General features: G+C 43.1%; 1 protein-coding gene across 1 annotated transcript in view; it reads left to right on the top strand.

Moving 5' to 3' along the window:
- The first annotated feature begins 9215 nt into the window (after window positions 1-9215).
- Window positions 9216-12530, top strand: part of LOC121285838 — a 503016-nt gene continuing 499701 nt past the window's right edge. Inside the window, exons 1-2 of the transcript XR_005944807.1 lie at window positions 9216-9609; window positions 11706-11992. The gene's annotated coding sequence lies outside the window, so the exon portion shown is untranslated. The remainder of the gene's footprint in view (window positions 9610-11705; window positions 11993-12530) is intronic.

Consider the following 12530-nt stretch of genomic DNA (forward strand, 5'->3'; position numbering starts at 1 on the left):
TTTCATAGTTTGCCATTGTGAGATTTGAACTCTTGATCTTGGGGTTATAAACCCAGTACCATAACCACTTGGCTATTTAGGCCAAGCTTAGACAAGGCATGTATCTGCTGGAGTTTAGAAGAGTAAGAGACGACTTGACTGAAACCTTTAAGATCCTGAGGGGTCTTGACAGGATGGATGTGGAGAGGATGTTCCTCCTTGAGGGAGAATCTGGAACTAGGTGTCATGGTTTAAAAATAAAGGGTTGCCGGTTTAAGGCAGAGATGAGGAGAAGTTTTTTCTCTCAGAGGGGTGAGAGTCTTTGGAACTCTCTTCCTCAAAAGGCAGTGGAAGCAGAGTCCTTGGATATTTTTAAGGCAGAGGTAGGCAGACTTTTGATAAGCAAAGGAGTGAAAGGTAATTGGGGGTAGGCAAGAATGTGGAGTGAGGTCACAATCAGATCAGCCATGATCTTATTGAATGGTGGAGCAGGCTCGAGGGGCTGGGTGGCCTACTCCTGCTCCTAATTTGTATGTGCATGTTTGTATTTATATTTGATTTGATTCCAGTAATCAAATGTAAGTTCTACACACACACACACACAGAAATGCTTCTGTTTTCTGACTACACAATGTCCAACCCTTTTTCTTCATCACACACTAATTCCCGGTTGCACTATGACTGGCTGTAACTTCAGCGATCTGCAAAATGAGGCAATGAATCTCTTGTCTTTTTGCATTTGACATTTGTACTGAAGCACTCTCCATATGTCGATTCTATAGCTTATTAACTTGACTACAAGTTGCTCAATTAGATTTAATGCTTCAAAAGTTCCTTCACTTGTCCAGTGAATCCCACAGAGAGGGGAGATATGAATCCCATCAGCCTATGCTGAATTTGAAATAACTGCCAGTGGCAAAAGGACAATGCCCTAACCAGTCCTTATCAAACAGTCCTTGTGTTGATTAATGTACCTGTTATAGTGTGTTTGTAAATGATAAGACCTACACTCTCCTTTAAAGGGGCAGTGCCTTGTGTTGAGTATAAGCATTGTTTTACTTATAGGGTTGATTGATATCATTGAATGAGTGGGGTTTTGTAAACTCATCATGTACAATGTGTGTTGTTCTAATGGAGAACCTAAGTAGCAGTGCCTGACATACAGTTGCTTTTATATTCTCTTGGATGGCACCAAGTAGGTCTTGTGGGAATCTATTAGAGCTGGAAGTATTGTGACCTATTTTTGAAATGACAGCATAGGGTAGATTGTTACTAAAGTTTGACGTTAAGGGATTGGGGAAGGCTGAAGAAGGATGCGGATATGCAGCTCGACATTTGAAATGAATTGCTCGTGTTGGAGAAAGGATGGGCAGCAAGAGAGGAAATAGCTGTTGAAAGCCCTGACACTGTTCTAATACAAAGTTCATAAAATAGCAATTAAACATCAAAAACCTGCCCTGAGACAGTAGCATGTTGGCCACTGGGGAAAAGTCCATATTGAGAGAAACCATGCAGTCATGTAAAGCTTTCTCAGCATTTTTACATTCTAATCTCGATTTTATTTAACAAAGTCTAAAAATGCATGATTTGTATGACTGAAATGAACCATGCCCTGACATCCATGCTGTTAACACATCCAAAGGTGTCACTGTATTATTCAGCTATGACCTCATTGAATAGCAGAGCAGGAATGAGGGACTAAATGGACTATTCCTGATCATTCTTCTTGAGTTCTCTGCCTGAAGGCAGGTTCAACCCACAGCGCCATGAACTCCACCATGGGTAGGGCAAAGAGGTACGTCTCAAATCCACCAGCTGGAATGGGGATCAAGCCCCACACTGTTGGCACCAATCTGATCCACACTGGCTGTCCAGCCAACAGAGCCAACTGGACCCCAAGGGTCTGAGTTGCTGTGGAAATGTGCACTTTCACATACATGTTGTATCCTGGAACCATGGATAGTGATGGTAGAGGCTCCAAGTTTCATTCCATGACATGACTGACCAGGTATTGTTCCCACTCTCACAGTCTGTCATTAGCATATGTTGGAAGGATTTACAAGTTGATACTCAACGTGTTTGGACAAAGTATGATCACAACTTCCATGGCCATCAAGTCCTGGATTGGAACTTGAGCCTGGAGTTTCTGGCTCAAATGGAGGGACACTACCCACCGTGCCGCAAGACCCCCTCGCCTGATCCTACGTTTGGCTAATTATGGAACTGGACAGGGAGCAGGACAGGAATTAGGATCACAGTTAGAGTTCAGTTTGCTTTGTTCTTGATGAAAATGATAACAACATGAAAAGCATGTCTTCAATTTATTAAGATGTGTGGAGCATAAACAGCCACATGGGCCAATTCGATCGAATGGCCGGTTTCTGTACTGTAAATACTACACTATGTAATACTATGTCAGATGGGCAGCTAAAGTGGAAAAAAAAACAAGACTGCAATTTAAAAGCCAAACTTTGGCCTACAATTTATGAGTTTTTGAAATTTCCAAACAATACATTGAGAAACAGCTCTCCCTGGTCCAAATCCAGGTGGCTTGTTGAATGTATCTGATTATGCATATACATGGCAAAGCACGTTATAAAAAAAACTTCCCTGGAATTTGAAGTGGGGATTGAGAGAGTGGGAAGTGAGATGGAGCAAATATCACAGCAGAGGGTTTGTTGAAGAATTTTAATGTAATGAACAGGACCAATTAAGTGTATTCTGTGATGGCAATTTGTTAGGAGTCCTAATAGTAGGTGGAGAAATAGATGTTGGATGCTGGTCCTCCAGCTCTAAAACCCAGATTTCCAACCAGCCTAAAGTACTAATGTAGAATAATAAAAAATGCTAGCACCAGATCTCAGGTCCACCACCATCAGAAAAGAGAAATTAATGTTTCGGACAGAGATTAATCGTGTGAATGTTGGGGGGTGGGAGTGGTCAGGAGATGGTGGCGTGGTGGGTAATGTCACTGGACTAGCAACCTAGAGACCCAGGCTAAAGCCATAGGAACATGTGTTCAAATCCCAAGACTGTAGCTGGTGGAATTTGATTTCAAATTCAATTAATAAATCTGGAATATAAAACTAGCCTCAGTAATGGTAACCATGACAGCTATCATTGATTGTTGTAAAAACCAACCTGGTTCACTAATGTCCTTTAGGGAAGGAAATCTGGTCTGGCCTACATGTGACTCCAGACCCACAGCAATGCGGTTGTCTCTTAATTGCCCTCTTAAATGGCCTAGCAAGCCAATCAGTTCAATTAGCAATGGGTAGCAAATGTTGGCCTTGCCAGTGATGCCCACATCCCATGAAAGAATAAAGAAAATTGAATTGGATGAAACATGTTCACCCAACCCATTAATTTATCTCTTCCATTGTGCAGCTACAGGGAGATGATGGGAAAGTGAAGTAGCCCGCCTCATTCATTGAGGCCATTAGGCAGCTTGTTTCCTGACCTCCTGAGAATTTCATGGGAGTGGGTAGCTCTCTGAACATGACCAGGTGCACCCTAACAGGAATAGAGGTGGCAGAGCTGAAATAGTTTCACTTAATGCAAAAAGTAAGAGTTTGGATAAAACGGACTGAGCACTAATAAAATTTTAGTAACCAACCTTTCCCAACCCCATCCCGGGTCCCAACTCTCCATTTGCCCTGGCCACTTTGAACATGACAATCCTCTCTTTTTTAACGTGACACACAGACAGCAGTCCTGGCAATGGTTGTCAATATGGGCTGGCCCATCTCCCCAGTGTTCCCCCCCCACCTCTTCATTCCTGCACCACCAAACCCATCCCCCACCAGCCCACCCCGCCACAACCCACCCCCCACCACCCCACCACCACAGCAATCCACTAACTGGTAACTGGGTGGCAGGTCCCATCTATCAGGTCAGTAAGACCCTGACACTGCAAAAACCGTGCTTCACAGCACATTGGCATCAGGTGTGGGTTCACGACCTGGAATTGAACCCTCTTCCTGATTCCCACCTCCAAGAGGAAAATCCAGTCTTGAGTCTCTCCTCTCAGGGTAAAAGAAGGCTGAGAAGTGACCTAATAGAGGTCTTTGAAAAAATGGAAAGATTTGATAGAGTGGGTGCAAAAAGAATGCGTCTTCTTGTGGGGGAGAGCTTAATCAGACAATATGAATGGTGACCAAGAAATTCAACAGGGAATTCAGAAGAAATCTCTTCACCCAAATAGTGGAGAGAATGTGGAACTCGCTTCCACAGGGAGTGGTTGTGTTAATAGTATAAATCCATTAATGGGGAAGCTAGACATGCATGTGAGGGAGAAGGGAATAGATGGTTGTATTGGTAGATTTAGATGAGAAAAGATGGGAAGAGATAAAGTGGGGTCTAAACACCTGCATGGACTCATTGGACCAAATGACCTGTTCCTGTGCCATATATACTTTTCTTAACCTTTCATGGGATTTTTGTTGCCCATCCCTAATTGCCTTTGAGAAGGTGGTGGTGAGCTGCCTTCTTGAACCGCTGTAGTCCATGTGGTGTAGGTACAACCACAGTGGTGTTCGGGCGGGAGTTCCAGGACTTTGATCCAGTTATAGTGAGGGAACGGTGATATATTTCCACGTCAAGATGGTGTGTGACTTGGAGGGGAACTTGCAGGTGATGGTGTTCCCATACAGCTGCTGCCTTTGTCCATATATGTGGTGGCTGTCGTGAGTTTGGAAGGTGCTGCCTAAGGACCGTTGGTAAGTTACTGCAGTGCATCTTGTGGATGGTACCCATTGCTGGCACTGTGCATCAGTGGTGGAGGCAGTGGATGCTGAAGATGGTGAATGGGGTGCCAATCAAGCTGGATGCTTTGTCCTGGATGGTGTCAAGCTTCTTGAGTGCCGTTGGGGCTGCATTCATCCAGGCAAGTGGAGAATATTCCATCACATTCCTGGCTTTTGCTTGTAGATGATGGACAGGTTTTGGGGAGTTAGGAGGTGAGTGACTCTCTGCAGAATCCCCAGCCTCTGATCTGCTCTTGTAGCCACAGTATTTATATGGCTGGTCCAGCTCAGTTCTGGTCAATGGTAAGCCCCAGGATATTGATAGTCAGAGATTCAGTGATGGTAATGCCATTGAATGTCAAGGGGAGATGGTTAGATTCTCTGTTGTTGGAGATGGTCATTGCCTGGAACCTTTGTGGTACGAATGTTACTTGCCACTTAGCAGCCCAAGCCTGAATGTTGTTCAAGTCTTGCTGCATATGGGCATGGACTGCTTCAGTATTTGAGGAGTTGCGAATGGTGCTGAACATTGTGCAATCATCACTATGTCTTTCTGTGTAGTACCATTCTAGGAATACTACGAAAGGTTTTGTTTTGCCTAGCTAAACAGCCTAATGGGACCTTGGCTCATGTTTCATTCAAAAGATAGCACCTGTTAATCCATCAATACTGCACTGGAGTATCACCCTAAATTCTTATGCTTAAACACTGAAGTAGGCTTGAACCCACAAGTCTGACTCAAAGGTGACAAAATAAATTGAGCATGAGTTAAAGCAGCACAATCTATACCTTCAAATTGTATTTGTCCATCTATTCTCTCTCATGCCCACACTTATGTTATTTATGTAAAGGGCTGTGGATGAGAACCTCAGAAGAAAGATTCAAAAGACTGATTTTACATGTCAACTGATTACATTTTAATCAGTTATTTCAAATGAGAAAGGCTATTCAAAATCACGTAAAGGGCTTCTGATATTTAATGTGATATTTAATGATTATTTTAGCTTTAGTATATACTGATTAGTACATTTGAATATTTGTTATTCTGTAGAGGATATTTTTAGTAATGCCAGGCTAAAAATGACTATGTAAACTTCAGTTGTAAACATAATCACAGTAAACTATAATAACAATGTGTGCCACTGCCACTCATAACAGGAGTAGTGTTTCACTGACGTGAATACACATCTGTGGAATGTTCGTTCAAAACAAAACAAGAAAAAATTTGGATTTCAGACATTTTGTTTTTCATGAAATTAAGCACAATTGTGCAGAAAACAGACCCTATGTTAATCATTGTCCAATGAATCAAAAACAAAAAATGATGGAAAAACTCAGCAGGTCTGACAACATCTGTGGAGAGAAAGTGTTTCGAGTCCCTCTGACTCTTCTTCAGGGCAATGTCCAATGAATGCTATATTTCACTTTAAAACATTCAAAAACATTTTGAAATTATGAATCCACAATAATAGTTACACAGGAACATAGGAACAGCAGTAGACTGTTCAGCCCATCAAGCCTATTCCATCATTCATTTAAATAATGGCTGACCTGTATGTGAACACTATTTATTTCCCCTTGTTTCTTACACTTACCCAGGAAAAATCTATCAATCTCAATCTTGAAAATTTCAATTGGCTCAGCATTCATGGCCTCTTGCAAGAGAAATTTCCAGATTTCCACCAATATTTCTATGAGAAACTGCTTCCTAATTTCACACCTGCATGATCTTTCCTCCAATTGTAAGATTCAAGTTTCATTGGCATTTTAAGTAAAAGTTTAGTTTACAGCACAGGGAAAATCTGTTTAATGCTCTGCATTCACTAAAATTTTAAAAATTTATTCTTTCATGGATTGTGTCCATCACTGGCAAGGCAAACATTTGTTGTCCATCCCTTGAACTGAGTGGCTTGCTAGGCCATTTCAGAGTCAACCACATTGCTGTGGGTCCAGAATCACATGTCAGCCAGACCAGATAGGGATGCCACATTTCCTTCCCTAAAAGACACATACGAACCAGATAGATATTTGTGCTAAGTTGATGATAGTTATCATGATCACCATCACTGAGCCTAGTTGTCAATTCCAGATTTATTAATTGAATTTACATTCCACTAGTTGCCGGGGTGGGATTTGAACCTGTGTCCCCAGACCTGGGCCTCTAGATTACTGGTCCAGTGACGTTACCAGTGACTTCTCCCCCAGTAGACTTGTTTGAGGAAATCCCACGTTAGCTCATCTATCCCGAAAGACTGCACGGTTCTAGCATCACAGTATCTGCTCCTTAAATGACTGCAGGAGTTTTGCTTCCACCACCCTATTCCAAAAGGTCATTGCATGTTTTGAGGATACTTGAGGATGAAGGAAAACTCCATGATATCAGTTCTAAGTTTGCTCTTTACCAGTCTGACTCTATGTTCCACTGTCTTGGGTTAATTTACTGCAATACTCTGGAATTCCATTAACCATCATACTGATAAATCTCTGCTATTGTTCATGGTGAGTCAAAAGACACAATGTTTTTCATTAGCAACGTTATGAAAGTGTGGTGGGAGAAAGGGTAATCAGGAAATTGTTACAAGAAATGAGTGTGATACTTGCGGAAAGTACATGCTAAACAGAAGGTATTTATGGCAAAACAACAGCAACTTATATTTATATAGTGCTTTTAACATGACAAACCATCATAAGGGGCTTCACATGAACATCATAAAGCAAAATTGGACACCCAGCCACAAAGGGAGATATTAGGGCAGATTGCCAAAAACTTGGTCAAGGGGGTAGGTTTTGAGGAGTGTCTTAAAGGAGGAAAAGAGGTGGAGAGGTTCAGCAAAGGAATTCCAGACCTTAGGCACTGGCAGTTGGTGGCAGGGCCATCAGTTGTGGAGAAGTTAAAATCAGAGATGCTCAAGAGGCCAGAACTAGATGAGCTCAGATTATCTTGGAGAATTGTGGGGCTGAATGAAATTATAAAGATAGGGAGGGGGCAAAACCTTGGAGGAATTTGAAAACAGCCAAGAATTTTAAAACTGAGGAGGAAAACATACGATATGTAAAAATTCTTGTGCCTGCACCACGAAACCTTGATTTCTATTGGCTCATCCTTGTCATACTTTTGTGTCAACTTTTCTATGACAGAGTCCAATGTCTGTATTTATGACGGGAATTGCCCCTGTAACTTGCTGCGGTATAATTAGACGCTCCAGCCAATGATAACCCCGTAACACCTCAGTTTTACATCTCCCAGTCCCTCCTCAGATAAACTTCTTTGTTCCAACCTGTTCCACTTCTCTGCTTCCCAAGTTGTTGTAAGTTTTGATATTTCGCTATCAATAAACAATTATGGAAAAATCAAAGTATTATTTAAAAAAATAAGCACAATGTCTGTGCGTTCCAGGACACTAACCCAGCCCTCTACCCTCAAATAAACTGAACTGCACAGAAATTAGGGACCTTCTCCCGGTGCGCAACATGGCGAGTCCACAGTATTATAAATAAAAATATTTCCAAAAGGGTCACGCGTACATTTTTTTTAAATTCATTCACTCATTTATTCATGTTGTCTCTCCTCCAGCTCTTTAAAAAGAAACTCCCTGTCCTGCACAATCTTTCTCTCTAAGAAATTACTGGTAGGACCCTAATTTCTGTGCAGTTCAGCTTATTTGAACAGCCAGTAACTTAAAAGGCACATTGAAGCACATGTGATAGCCTTGCCGCCTGGACAACAAGTCAGTTGACGCATTATTGGCGTATTTTTTTATGACTCACTAGTATTTAATGCCTTTGTTTTGAACTGTGTATTATTGTTACATCTGACACCATGTGGCATTTAAATAACATCCGGTCCCCCCCCCCCTTCTTTAAATATTTGTCTATCTCTGGGACGACTTAAGAAAATTATAAACCTGTTGCGATGGGATAATTGTTGTTTGATTTGAACGCCGCGTGAGGTCTCATTCCGCTGTGCTTGAACTAACTTGGCAGACAGGACTTTAAGTTCACAAGAGACAAGCACAGAGCCACTTGCAGGACAGCTTAACAGCAATGACCATGGCGCTGTAATTAACATTTTATGGATGTAGAATGCAGCGCATCTCCATTCCCCCTTTAAGGAAAACGCTGTTCGCTTTAAAGCAGCAACACTTTTCAAAAAAAAACGACAGCGAGCACTTAAGAAAAATACGTAAACTTCCTCCGCGGTGACATGCACAGGAGCTCATAGCATTAATGGAAGAGAATTGCTGTGAATGGCTCCGTTTCGTGGTACTGGGCTGGCCTCCTCCTCCTCCCAGCGCTTTGCTGGCTAGGAAACGCGGCGGGTGCAATATAGGGACAGTCTTTTTTTTGGGCAGCCGGTCAGAGTGTTATGAGAATGGGGCTGCAAAGCTCTTAACACGCGGTTCCTACCCCCCTCCCCCCCTTACAAGTTTCCATCGCAGCACACTATGTCACATGATGATGGACATGATATAATCGAGTTACGAAACAACCCAAGCAACACACACACACACACACAGACACAGCAGTGAGATGGAAACACGTTGATTCGACGCAATCCACTGCAAACAGTCCAGATGAAGAGACTGCCTGAAGTCCCAGTTAGTTTCACAGTGGGTGTAAAGTCGTCCTCCTCCTCCTCTGTTTGTTTTCACCTCTACAGACTCTTTGAGTGCGAGATGGATGTTCCCCAATCTCCTCCTCAGCAACACTTCACCTGATGTCAGTATTCGTTTCATTTTTTGTTTAAAAAAAACCCCACCACCAAATATGGCTTGCGAAGAAAGTATGTTTTTTTTTCAACAAAAATTCAAATCTGCATTTGTTGGGCAAGCGAGGGAGAACAAAAAAAGGTTGAAAAATCTCGTTGAACTTGATGCCTCGAAACGTAAGTGATTGTATTTTCATAGAAATTAAACAGCGGGTTTAAATCCAGCTTTTTAAAACAGAATAGCAATAAAATGTATCCTGATGGGGGATAAAAGTGTTGCAATTCTTAAAATGCCGGGTCATCTCGGATACAGCCAGGAGCAAATGAAGGATAACATGATGTTAATTAATGACAACTTTTTCTTTCCATCTCCCCGTAAAGATAACCGGGGTTTATTTGCCCCCTGGGGTCAGGGAGTATGTTTAAACGTCTATTTTATTCGTTATTGTTGTTGTTGCTAAAGCTGGTTGATTGCCACATGGGCTGCTGTTGATGTGCGTGTGTTTTATATTTCATGTCCGCATTCCAGCTAATGTTGCGCAGATAAAATTCAGACTGGGGGTAAACATGGGTGCTGACGCTGTGTTGACATGGTCCAATTTCCAAAGACAGGCAGTACAAACCCTCCCCTGCAAACTGCCAAATGTCAGTATCTGTCTGTTTTGTTTCAATCTTGCTGCTGTTTATTAACTTTTTAATGCAAGAAGTTACTAACTAACTAACTAACTTGCATTAAATGCATATTCACCATCTCCACCCCCCACCACCACCATCCCCCCTCCTGTCATCAGAGAACAGGATGTAAACAGAAATTAGAAAGACGTCACGATGGTCAGGCAAGGTACATTGAGCAGCACCTGACGCGCGCTGGAGGGGCCGGGAGCGCGCCCGGCGGGGACGCGCATGTGACGATGTTTGAATTGTTTTTATTTTCGCGGAGGCAATCCCTTTGCAAAACGTTATGTATGTATATATTTGCATTTTAGGAAACAGACAGCAAATGCAACATGCGTTTCTATATATAGATAAGTGTTCATAAATGTGGGATGGTAGGGGGGGTTGGGTTGGTGGAGGTGGGCAACCGCGGCGGGAGCGCGCTTGCGAATGATGCGCAACTTGGCAGCCCAGGCGCGCCCCCTTTTCTTTTGGGCTCGGGTGGGCGTGCACGCGCACGGGGGGATGCTGCGTCTGCGAGAGATTTAAAGAGGATTTCTTCCCCCCCCCCTCCTCCTCGCTGTTTGAAGGAACTGCAGGAAGGAAGGTTGTTTATAATCAATCACACGAGGAATTTGTAGGTGGTACTTTCTACATTGGACTGAAAGGCGCGCACTCTCTCTATGCACCATAGCCAGCAACTTGAAGAGATATCCCAACTCCCCTCACTGAGCTCCTGACGGATGTGACTTGTGTTTCCAGCTCTCTGTGACGCAGCAACGTGTTACTTTATTTGCTTTGGATCATCCTGTTGCGTTTTTCTTTTGGAAGTCCATTGAAGGTTAACCTCCCCTCCTCCCCCCCCCCCCCCCCCCCCCCCCCCCCCCCCCCCCGAGGGAATACAGGTGAAAAGAATCCCATCCAAAGAACAGGTTAGGCAATTTTTTTTTGGGGGGGGGGAACCCCAGGCTAACGAGAAAATGCTGAAGCATTTTCAAACTGTGTAGTAGCATCATTGTGCACACTCTCTAATGTTACATTCATGTTTTGGAACTTTGCGTTGTCATGTAGCAACTGTTGGGATCATTCCTAAGAGGCTATATTTTATTCCAGAAGCCCAGTGACTTTAAAGTACATCTTAAATGCAAGTTTCTTTTTTTTTCCCCCCAAGTAAAGCATGTTGGATGTCCCCTTTTAATCCCCAGTTCACGTTTTCGTGACTTATTACAACACCGATTCTTGCAAAAAGAAAACCTCACTCCCAAAACACTTGCTCATGGGATTTGTTTACAACCACATTCCTTATCCGAGGGAAGGGGGACGCGCTGGGGGAAGCGCGTCCACGACTTTTCCCTACTAGTTCAAAGAGACCGCTTGTATTTTGATACAAGTGTGGTGGAGGTTCACTATCTTATTCTACTGCAGAGAGTTGGAGTGGGCTAATATTTGTTAAACGGTAGCAAACGCTGCTAAGAGCCGCCCCCTCTCTGGAGAAGCGCCTTCCAGTTTGTTGCCCGAGTTTCTTGTTGGGTGGGGAGGTTGGAGGTAATTTTTGTGGTGGGTCATTTTTTTTTTGGTGGTTGTTGACATTTTGGCTCATCCTTCGTGTTTCCCGTTAGGATCCTGATGTATTCTCGACACTTACTGTATGAGCGCACCATGACACGGGGAAATGACACACGAGGACTGGGCGGCACCTGGGAATTTCCAGTGAAGCCACCCAACTTTCCAGGTTTACAGAATAACAGCTTGAGTCAGTCATGGAGGAAGAGCCCCCCCCGGGGTGGGTGGAGAGTTAACACCCAAGGCTTCAACCCACTCGTCCGGCAAATACAGTGCTGTCCGTGGCAAGAGGGGGTGGAATGTCACTATTGTCAGCTGGATGTGACTTTTGACTCGGAAGTGTGTCAGTGTCTATTTCTAATTTATTCTTTTAGCCTCAATTTCTGCGGTTGTTTACATTGGCTGGCTGCAGATGAAATTGGGAATTTTGTGGGTCTTCCTAACATTTTTTTTTAAAAGACTGCATTTAAATATATTTGCATCTGTTTATATACGTGTCTCGATATGTCTAGTGTAGATGAATCGTGTGTGTGTGTGTGTGTGTATGTCGCTGTATATGAATGTGCGTTAATTCCAAGTAGCACAAGCCTTCGCAACAGTTCAGAGACGGCTGCACAAGAGACGAGAGCTAACAGGCTCCGAGCGGCGCTACCCGGGGATGTGTCTTCCGCAGCTACAAAACATCCCAATTCTCAACTGCGTAGCTAGGTGTTGGGAGGGGAGGCCAAGAGACAGAGTGTGAGTTGATGCGTGATTTTGATATATGTCTAAAAAGATAACGAATTTTACTGGTACAGAGTCTTAATTTTTTTAAAATTTGTGCTATATTAACTAACTGTCTCTAGATAGCTTATAACCCTGCCAGCAGTCTAAATTCCTAT

Source organism: Carcharodon carcharias, chromosome 13, assembly GCF_017639515.1.
Source record: "Carcharodon carcharias isolate sCarCar2 chromosome 13, sCarCar2.pri, whole genome shotgun sequence".
NCBI classification, from domain to species: Eukaryota; Metazoa; Chordata; class Chondrichthyes; order Lamniformes; family Lamnidae; genus Carcharodon; species Carcharodon carcharias.